The sequence below is a fragment of the Protopterus annectens genome, chromosome 3.part0 (genome assembly GCF_019279795.1).
Source record: "Protopterus annectens isolate FY-2018-M chromosome 3.part0, PAN1.0, whole genome shotgun sequence".
Classification (NCBI taxonomy): Eukaryota; Metazoa; Chordata; order Ceratodontiformes; family Protopteridae; genus Protopterus; species Protopterus annectens.
The window spans coordinates 1,105,198,937-1,105,208,673 of record NC_056731.1 but is presented as its reverse complement, the minus strand read 5'-3'; the positions used below and the strand labels follow the sequence as shown (position 1 = coordinate 1,105,208,673).

Here is a 9,737-nt window from a genome sequence, read left to right as displayed (position 1 = left end):
TCATTAATTATGTATGGTGCAAATGGTATTTAAAGATGGGGCTACATTAGGTGCTCTTACTTTCAGAGATACCTCAGTCAAAGGTAGCTGAGAAGATAAATTGCCACTTGTTAGCATTTCTGTTTTGGGGAATATTATTTCTGTTAACCTTACTCATTGCCAAAGCTGCCTGTTTAGGTTTATTTTTATTGAAAATGTGTGCTTTAAGAGAATTGCTTTTAACTTACTGGAGTGATGTTTTCATTTACCTTTATGCATACAGGTGTTGCCATCTTCTTTAAGCACATGCAGTAATTTCCCATATCCAGCTGTATAGACAGATTTACATATCAAAAGTACATAAAGACGGATTTACAGATCATCCATATTTCTTATGGTAAACTCCATACACTTTGTGGTATATGTACGGAAATGTATGGATTTTGACATTATCCATATGTACTATGTTCCTTTGCTGTTACGGATATTTCTTCACTGATGCTTCTTAACACAAGCCTTAATTAGTACAAACCTACTGTGTGTTTTAGCACTGTTTGAATGGTTCATGCTGGCAAAAAATTACTGGCTAGATATAAAAAGGATCCATACTCTCTGTGGCCTGCTTATGGATAGTGAGGTTTTCCAACACTTTCCGTAAGTTGTTCACTTGCTACTTAATGTACTATTTTAATATGAAATGCATGCAAACCTCCTGTGACATGATACTGTTGTCTTTGGACCTCCATTCTACAGATATGTAGTATAAGGAGTTGTAATCCAGCAGGCAGCCTCTACTAATATCACAAATTATGTTGATTTTGCAACTGTTATGTATGCAGGAATTGGTTACTTTTTATATTTTGCATTAGTATTTGTCACAATCACTGTTTCTTAGACTTTAGGCGTGCATGCTGTTTATGGTGACATACACTTTCCACATAATCAGTTGCATAACTGGGCTCCCACAGGCATATGATCATGTGTGTATGACTGCCTTTCAGAGAGCAAACAGACCTAGTAGTGACAATTTCTCCACATAGAAAAATGACATCATACTAGATGCTCTGCGTCAACATGGATGGAGACTCCTTGGATGTGCAGGGAATACAGTATTGAAAAATGATGTGTGGTCCAACATCACCAACATGATTAATGGGGGTCTATATTATATCACACACTCAGAAGAGCGAACGACAGATAATCGACCCCATGTAAGCGAAAGCTTACAATGTCGAAACTTTAGAACAGCGATTATTTTCCAATGGAAAACAATCACTGTTCCGAAACAAAAACAACCCAGTAAAACATTACTTAATATGGGGAGCTTAGCCCTCCACCCCACCCCCTACTTAAATATACCAACTCCGAGATCGCACTACAGTGCCGAAAAGGCAAAGTAGCGAAAGCGGCCAAACAAATTCTTTCCCAGGGAAAGAATTTGCTGAACAGCCGCTTCGTTGTTTTGCCTTTTCGCACTTTACTGTTCGACAAAGACTCATTTGACAGCCTGCGTCTGCGACAGCGTAATAGGGAACCGATTAATGTGGTTGGAGGTCACAGTAGATCCCAAGAGACCTGTGGATGACACTGTCCTGTCATGATCTTCTGTGCAGCCAACAGGTTATGACTGTATGAGAGACCAAGCGATGCCATTAGTTTTGAACAACCATCGACCCCCCCCCCCCGATGAATTCACAGTATTAGTTGTCTCTGAATACAGAGAATAGGGAGTGATGCATCACCAGGAGTGGGATAGAAGCACGAATTCTAGGTCAAACATGTATGTCTTACTTTGCATGGCATGGATGACTGTAGAGTCAATCATTGCATATTGCTGCTGCTTGCACATTCATGTATTGCCATTTTGCATTTACTGCAGCAGAATTGAACCACGCACACAGATCCAGACAGGGTGATGAGGATGAACTCAAGTGTAATGACAAGTACTCATACAGCTGCAGTAGAGATAAAACAGTGCAACCAGCATGTGTAATGCTGTTTGTGTTAATATTCACAGGTCCATATACTTGTGGACATCACCAGGGAATGGCAGGTGAGTGTCTCCATACTGTGTTACTGTGACCACTACCTGTTATTGCCTCAGCCTCATGTCATGGCACTGTTCTTTACTGTCATATTGATATCTCCCTAACATTACACACTACAGGTACATCCAGTGGGGGCCCAAGTTGTGCAGGCGGAAGTACAGACAGACCAGTTTGTTACTGTAACAGGTTCATAGTTTGCAGGAATGTGTAGCAACCTATGATACATAACATTAATATCACTGTTTTTCAACACTGGGACATCTGGCCAAAAGGTGCAATTTCTGTCACGTGAGTATCTGCATCCCCTGTTACTATATCATGTATGTTATGCTGTCTGTATTCTGTTGCCTGCATACATGACTATGCTGTCTTTCTCTTTACTTTCCCACTGCAGGATCCATATTACAACACACAAAACTCTCAGCAGTGTGAGTCTCAGTAGTATGCTGTTACCTGTCTTTCATACTTGTCATTGGTGTTACTCTGGTTGGTGTCCAGCATTAGTACTGTGTCCTACTACCCCTTCCTAGGCCAGACTACATCATCATCAAGTGCACAAATAAGTGGTATGTCTATGTAAAACCCACTGTATGTTTTAATGCTGTTTGAATGGTTCTTGCTGGCAATTATGTGATTAATGATTACTTTTTTCTCTACAATAGTTGAAGTTCATCCCTCTTCTCCCACACTGTCTTCCCAGGAGGACTTGTCAGATGTTTGTTTTTTTTGTATTATTCACATATGTTATGTATGTTGACTATGTAGCCTCATTGTCTGCTCCCTGTTGGGTAGATTCAGTGACCCATCCACAGACAAAACCTAATGGTAAGTCATTGTTATGTGTAACATTGCAGTGACTTATGTGTCATATGTCTTTAATGATATTCAGCAGGTGATGTAAGTATATTGTCCTGATCTGTGTCATCTGTTTCTTATTTTAGTGCATCAACTGACTATATCCACCATTAGCCCATCCAGTGATCCTGATGTAGGATCTTATGTGTCTCAGTATGGTAGCATGGACTCTGGCACACAGGACAGTGGTATGGTGATACAGTCCGGACAAGATGCTGATAGTCATGTGGATGCAGAAGTAGCCTCAGATGTGGAAAGAATCTTTTCTGGTCATTCTGACAATGAAGAGACATCAGATGGTCGACAGGATGAGACCAGTGAACAACAGACCCAAGTTGAGACTGCTACTGATGTTGACAAGTTTCTCATAACACGTTAATACTGACCATTGCAGTAGACATAGGTGTGCAGATGGCATGCATGGGTAGGTGTCAGAGGGTGTTCGTTTACTCCTACAGGCAAATGAATGTTCCCAGCAGTATTGTGGATCTGACATCTGTGCACTTGCCTGTGCCACAGATCATGTTGCACACCAGCTGCATGAAGAACAGGAGCACAGACAGGTGAGGTAATGGTATCATTGGCTCCTGAAAAGGAAAGTATGTTATCTGTGGCATGGTCAGTATAAACCACGGCCTGTCAGCAGTACTACAGTACTACCATACTGCAAGCAGGGTTTTCCATTCCCTGACTCTGGTTAGCTGATTGCCACATGGGAGAGGTAGGACCCTCTCAGCATAACCGGCCTTGCCCATCAGACATCAGTGTCTATGCACACACTTCCATTGCTGGCCCTTCTGCTGTGGTCCCGCCAATCACAACCATTCAAATCACAGTTGTGCTTCATCATCTCCACATGGTGGTGTTACCCCATCAGTCTTCTCTGTGGAGCAACCTGGGCCAAGTGTTTTCATATGTGTTAGGGGCAGAGCAGACCATGGCATGAGTTGTCAGTGTAGGTGTCCTAGACTGAACTAGAGTAAGAATGACAGTCGATCCAGTCTGTCCGGTAGTGTCATTCTTACCCCATGACGATGATGATTGCTGTGTAGAACACTGACAATGTCATCTGTCTGTGTTCATTGACATGTTTGATGCTGTGTGAGTCCAACAGTTTTAATAAACATAGCCGACTCCATTTATTATATTACTTTATCCATACTTTACAGTGATATATATGGCTTGTGATATTAAAAATTCTGCATTCAAGTCCTGCATTGTTTCCCTTTTCTAAGCTTATTATAGTTATGCGATAGGAGTGTGTTGCTCTGGTGTTTGTTCCTTATTGTGTGTCATACACTGATATGACAATCTGAGTCTGTATGTATACCTGTGTCAGTTCCGCCTTCAGTTGGTCATTTTGTGACAAATTTGTATATGTTCATAATGTTATATATGATTATGGTGTTATATCTGATGCTGAGTGTTTACACAATCCATGCTGCTCTGGTGGGGCAACACCTAAACATTAGTGTTTAATCATGACTCAAAGCTGTGAGTCAGATACAACCATGTTACCTGGGCTTGCATACCTATGCCTGTGTTTTCTACCCCCTATGTCCTCCTGCTGCTCCTCTGATACCTATGGAATGTCATTGTCAGACATCTGGTGTTCTTTCTGTAGTTCCCCCACACCTGCATCTGGAAGACAGCCTTGTGCACTAGGTAGTTGTTGTGCAGCATGGCACACACCATTGTCATCTATGCTGTCTTCTCATTTGTATATTGTAGTGCATTGTTATGTGTCCAGACATTTGAAGCAATCTTTCAGTACACTAAACATGCAGTCTGTGGTGTTTCTGGTTGCATGTGCTGTGTTATAGGTCTCCTCTGCAGGGTTGGATGGTTCACAGTATGGGGTCATTAGCCACAGCTCAAGTGGATAACCACAGGCCCCTGTTGTGGGGAGTAAACACATTTTGCCAACATGGATATTTTTGGGAGGGGTATCCTTGTTTTACATCCTAGCTGGGTTGTTGTACTTGCCCAGTAGTAGTCCCTCAGGTACTTCACCTTGCTGGAGTGTAGCTCCCAGTCCACTTTCCCTCCATATGGCAGCATTATGGACACTTCCACGGTGTATTGCCATGATGTTTTTCTGCTGCCATCTGCTGTGCACACGACGTGGCAGTTCAAGGATGGCCAGCCTTTTCTGTTTATGTATTGGTCTGCTTCAGAATGTGATGTTCTCTTGATAGGTATGTGTGTGTGCTGTCTGTTGCATGCTGTCTGTTGCACCGAGTAGATGGGAGAAGTTGGCAGTGCTGTAAACTGGTGCATTATAGTCCTCTTTTCCATAGTGGTAGATTGAAAGTAGATGTAGTCATCCACATTGCTGCCAGGAATTTTGCCAGGATACAGCTTGCAGCTGTCTGTTACACTCCCACAGCATCCCCCTTGTGCCTCAGGAATGTCCCAAATTCAAGTACACCCAGGCTGAGAGACACTTTGGTTTGAAGGGGAATGGGGTTTCCTTGCAGGGTACTCATAGACATGTGTGGGCACACATGTTGCAGACAGCATGCACCAGTTGTCTATTTAGCTGGTACCTGTCAATTATTTGCAGGTCTGACAACTGGTTTAGTTGCAGCCTTGCTTTGACTCTACCTACTTGCTTTCTAGGGTGCACATGCCACATCCTTATTTATGGTTGGTATCACCACATCCTGTTCCAGTCCATTCACTGCAGGTTGCATTTTTCTTTTCTTATTTTTGGTATTGTTATGGAATATGGCAGAATCCACAGTAGTAACTTCTGTTCTTTGTAATCTGTATAACATACGCCAAGGATTTTGGAACAGAGACGGCATTGCAGTTTGTTGCATTTAGATTGTATTGGGCAGAAATGATGTGTTTTGGAGTGAGATATGCATGTGTGGAATCTGTAATTATCCTATCCTGAATAGCTAAGTATCCATAATTCTTTCATTATGTTTCCTGAAATCGTGTCTGCAGCTGGTGCTCTGAAGTCTTTCTTCGGAGTGCTGCACTGTCCGTAAATAGCTTCTGCAAACTTTATGAATCCATCCCTTTGTCTTCTACAATGTGTTGTATTGTCTTTCTAAATCTTGATGATTTGTTGTATTTTTAGAGTCCATTACTAACAAGAGTGACAAGAGTCCACTTTTAAGAAAGAAAATCAACCTATCTTTTGGAAGATTTTATTATGAAGCACTCATTTTTAAATTAACTTAGTTTGTCTTTTTTAATCATGTAAGTTGAACAGGTCCTTAGACCCCTTTGATCTCACCACAAGGTCAAAATTACATAAAACATATAAAATAAATACAACATATTTATTCACTGTAATTAAGCAAATATGTTGGAAGACGGGAAAAGACTACAAACCCATGCAGATAAGGGGAGAACATGCAAAACCTAGTAAGACAGTAGAGCTCAGGACAGAACCTTAGAATATGGAGCTGTGAGATGGAAACTTTACTAGCAGGCCATTGTTTTTGATGAAAGAGGCTATAACAGACTAGTAAGTGACCGTACGAACAGTAATGTATCAGACGTTATAGTGAAAGTGGACAATCTGCCTGCTTATAAGCCAAGAACTTGTTTTGAACAGATTAGCTTCCCTGGAAATCTGGAAACTCTGCAACTGCAAAAAGCATGTAGCTATTTTGAACCACTGCATAAGGGCTGCATGTTCTAATTACAAGGTCACCGTAACTTGTCCATTGCACAAAGGCTTTGAATATTAAAGTACTGCAGTTCCCTAGATTTCAGTTTTAAAAGGCACAGAGCTGAGTTTATTTGGCAGTGCTCCAAGGCTGGCCCTGGAAAGAAACGCTTGAGAGTAGAGGGCTGATATGGCTTACAAACAAAGCTGGGTAAATAAAACAGGTGTCACAAGGATTAGGGCGTACTGCTTTCACACTGAGGTTGAAAAAAAAAACTATTGTATAAATGCCTCAGATCAAGGTCGCATTTTAAATATTGATTTAAATATGAAGCATATATCATACTGACAGTAGTCACGGTGAAAGCTGAGAGAAAAAAAAGGAATTGGATTAATATACATTTTCTGAGAAATTAGAAGTTTCTAACTAACATATGACAGTACTTAGTGAATGTAACTGTGTCTGTTTTGCCATAAAAACACTGATCTTGCTAGGAAAATAACTAAATCTTGACTGTGCGTATGTGTCCATTTCCTCATTTTAGAAATGACTTTGTGGTTCATATAAATCAGTTCATGTGTAAGCAGAACACGTGGCTGATTCATTGTATCATCTCGCTGTTAGACCTTTCTTTGGCCAGTGGATCTCCTTCCCTCCTTCCAGGAAAGCACTTCCCTGAAAAAACAAACAAAAGGCTAGGGACTGAAATGTGGTATGCAAATCATTCTTACTGAAAACCTGATAGGCCGTGATGCTTGTCAGCTTGCCTGTGTGTACAATGTCTCCTGCTGGTAGCTCTCTCTCTCTCTCTCTCTCTCTCTCTCTGTGTTGGCTTGCTAGACAAGACAAACAGGACAGCCTATATTTCTGCTCGAATGTGACGTAAAGTAATGCAGATTTTTTAGAAAGAACTGCCCCATGGGAAATGGTAGTGTACCTGAGTTTAATTACTGGGTATTACAAGACTTATGAATTCTGCCTGTTGCCATACAAATGAGTGGTGCAATCATACAATATTTGTTAAAAGATGAACAAATTAGATGTAGCACCATGTTTGTAAATAAGGTTGCAAATGTAGGTCTGCCATAATATAATTAAGCAACTCATACTTACCTGGCAGGGGAGAGACCACGATCAAGAAGGTGGTTCTCCCAGGGTGAGGTTCATTCATTGCACACAGAATGGGTTGACCCCTGTGATGTCCTCAAATGCAGGATACTCAACTGCATAATTTATGGTAGTGGGGGACTGCGTTCGCGCTGTTCCCTGATTAGCTGGTTAGGAAAGATTCTTTTTAAACAAGTTTTGTAGTCATGCAATTACACATATTATGTTCTCTTAATGTTATTATTTATTTTGTTTACAAGAGGACATCCATTTTATAGTTTTAAAAGTTAAAACAAAACTCATCAATGCTAACAAAACCAATAACCAGAAACTTCAACAATAAAACACCTAACCAGCCCTCAAGAAGGAAGGAACCAGGCTGCAGACACTGAAATAAAAACGAAGAAATAAACAATGTCAGCAAATAACTGAAAACTATATGCATAACCAGTTGGACAGGCATTCCTATTGCCTTAAACAAATGGAACTGTAGTAAGAATGTTCACTTTATCATGAGGAATGAAGTAAAGAAGTTATGTAGGAGTTACTGTTCACACATATACTGCTAGAGAAAGTGGTATGTCCGTACTGTAACAGATAACTATGAAATGAAATCAGTGGCCTAACTGCTACAGGTGTGAGTCATACACAATTGCAGTCGGTGTGAAATTATGTTGTTGTATGTTGGGAAACAGATGTGCATCTACGAAGTTCAGAATTATGTATATTATAAACTTTTGTAAATAAATTAACAGCATGGGAATAGAACCCATATTTATGTGGAGAGCAGTCACCATGTCTTCTTAATTATCCAGATGAGCTAACTGTCACAATAGCTACTGAATGGTTATAAATGCCATACTTTTATAGGTGTGTACTAGGCTAATGGCCCTGGAGCCTTTACAAGCCTTAGCCCATAGAAGTACCCGGCTATCATGCCACCCGACATTAGTTCCCAGTGCCTCTATCAAGTCGAGCCACTGGAGTGATCCCCGGGGTGAACTTTGTATTTCGCATCCATTCATCAGGATTTCTTTTGAAGAGGGCCAGTGAAGTGCTTTGCTTGACATGTATGGTAAGTCTTTTCCAGAGCATTGGCAGTCTCTGGGTTATGAACCTGTCCTTCCAGTATATTCTGTTGATTGTGGTAATGAGGTTGAGATCTCAGGAGCATTTGGTGTGGAGGGATTGGGATTTCTTTAGATGTAGCATTTCTAACAGAGCTGGGTCAGACATGTCTTTGTAAGTCAAGCAGAGATTACCTCTTAGTAGACAATATGAGAGAAAATAGTTGGAGTTTTTTTGAGTCTGTCTGTGTAGGACATGTGTTTAAGGCCTAGGATCCTCTTTGTGAGTACTTTTGTGGCCTTTCCAGCTGTTGCCTTTGTCTAGTGAGGTACATGGGAAATGGGGTATTGTACTCGATGATTGGCCTAATAAGGGAAGAGTAGAGAGAAATGATGACCTCTTTCTTCCTGGATGCAAAACACTTAGTAATGAGATGTGCCATGTAGAATGACTTCCTGACCAGTGGCAATGTGGTGGTCGAAGGAGAGGTTGCTGTCAACCTATGTCTCCAGATCTCTTATAAAACCTTCAGTCTTCAGTGGACTCCCATCGATGTGGTAATTAGTGGTAACTGAGTTTTTCCCAAAGGGGATGACAATGCATTTTTTGGCATTAAACTTAAGGCCATGGTTTCGACACCAGTCATTGGTCTCAATGAGGCCTTTCTGTAGGATGTCTGCATCACTTGAGGAGTTAATAATGGCTCACAGCTTGCAGTCACCTGCGATCTTGGCCAGCCAGAGTCCCTCCGAGTTGGCCTGGACTTCTGAGAAGTAGATGCCAAACAGGAATAAACCATGACTGATCCCTGTGGGACTACAGTCGTAACTGGTCGGCACTCTGACTTGGTGTCCTCTACTTTCACACTGTGGGTTCCATCTGTGAGCCAGTTTGCCAACCACCTAGTGATGTAAGGGTTCAAGACTAGTTTGGTAAGTTTATCAATAATTCCTGAGTGGAGAATGGTATCAAAGGTCTTGGCCAGATCGAGGTAGACTGTATGAACTGCCTAGCCCTGATCCACAGCTCTGGTGACTGACTCAAAGAAGTC

At 41.3% G+C, this 9,737-nt stretch overlaps 1 non-coding gene across 1 annotated transcript; it reads left to right on the top strand.

Moving 5' to 3' along the window:
• Nucleotides 1–7,616: 7,616 nt before the first annotated feature.
• LOC122797384 lies at nt 7,617–7,780 on the top strand. The gene has a single exon (XR_006364105.1). It is a non-coding gene; the product is annotated as a U1 spliceosomal RNA (small nuclear RNA).
• The last annotated feature ends 1,957 nt before the right edge of the window (nt 7,781–9,737 follow it).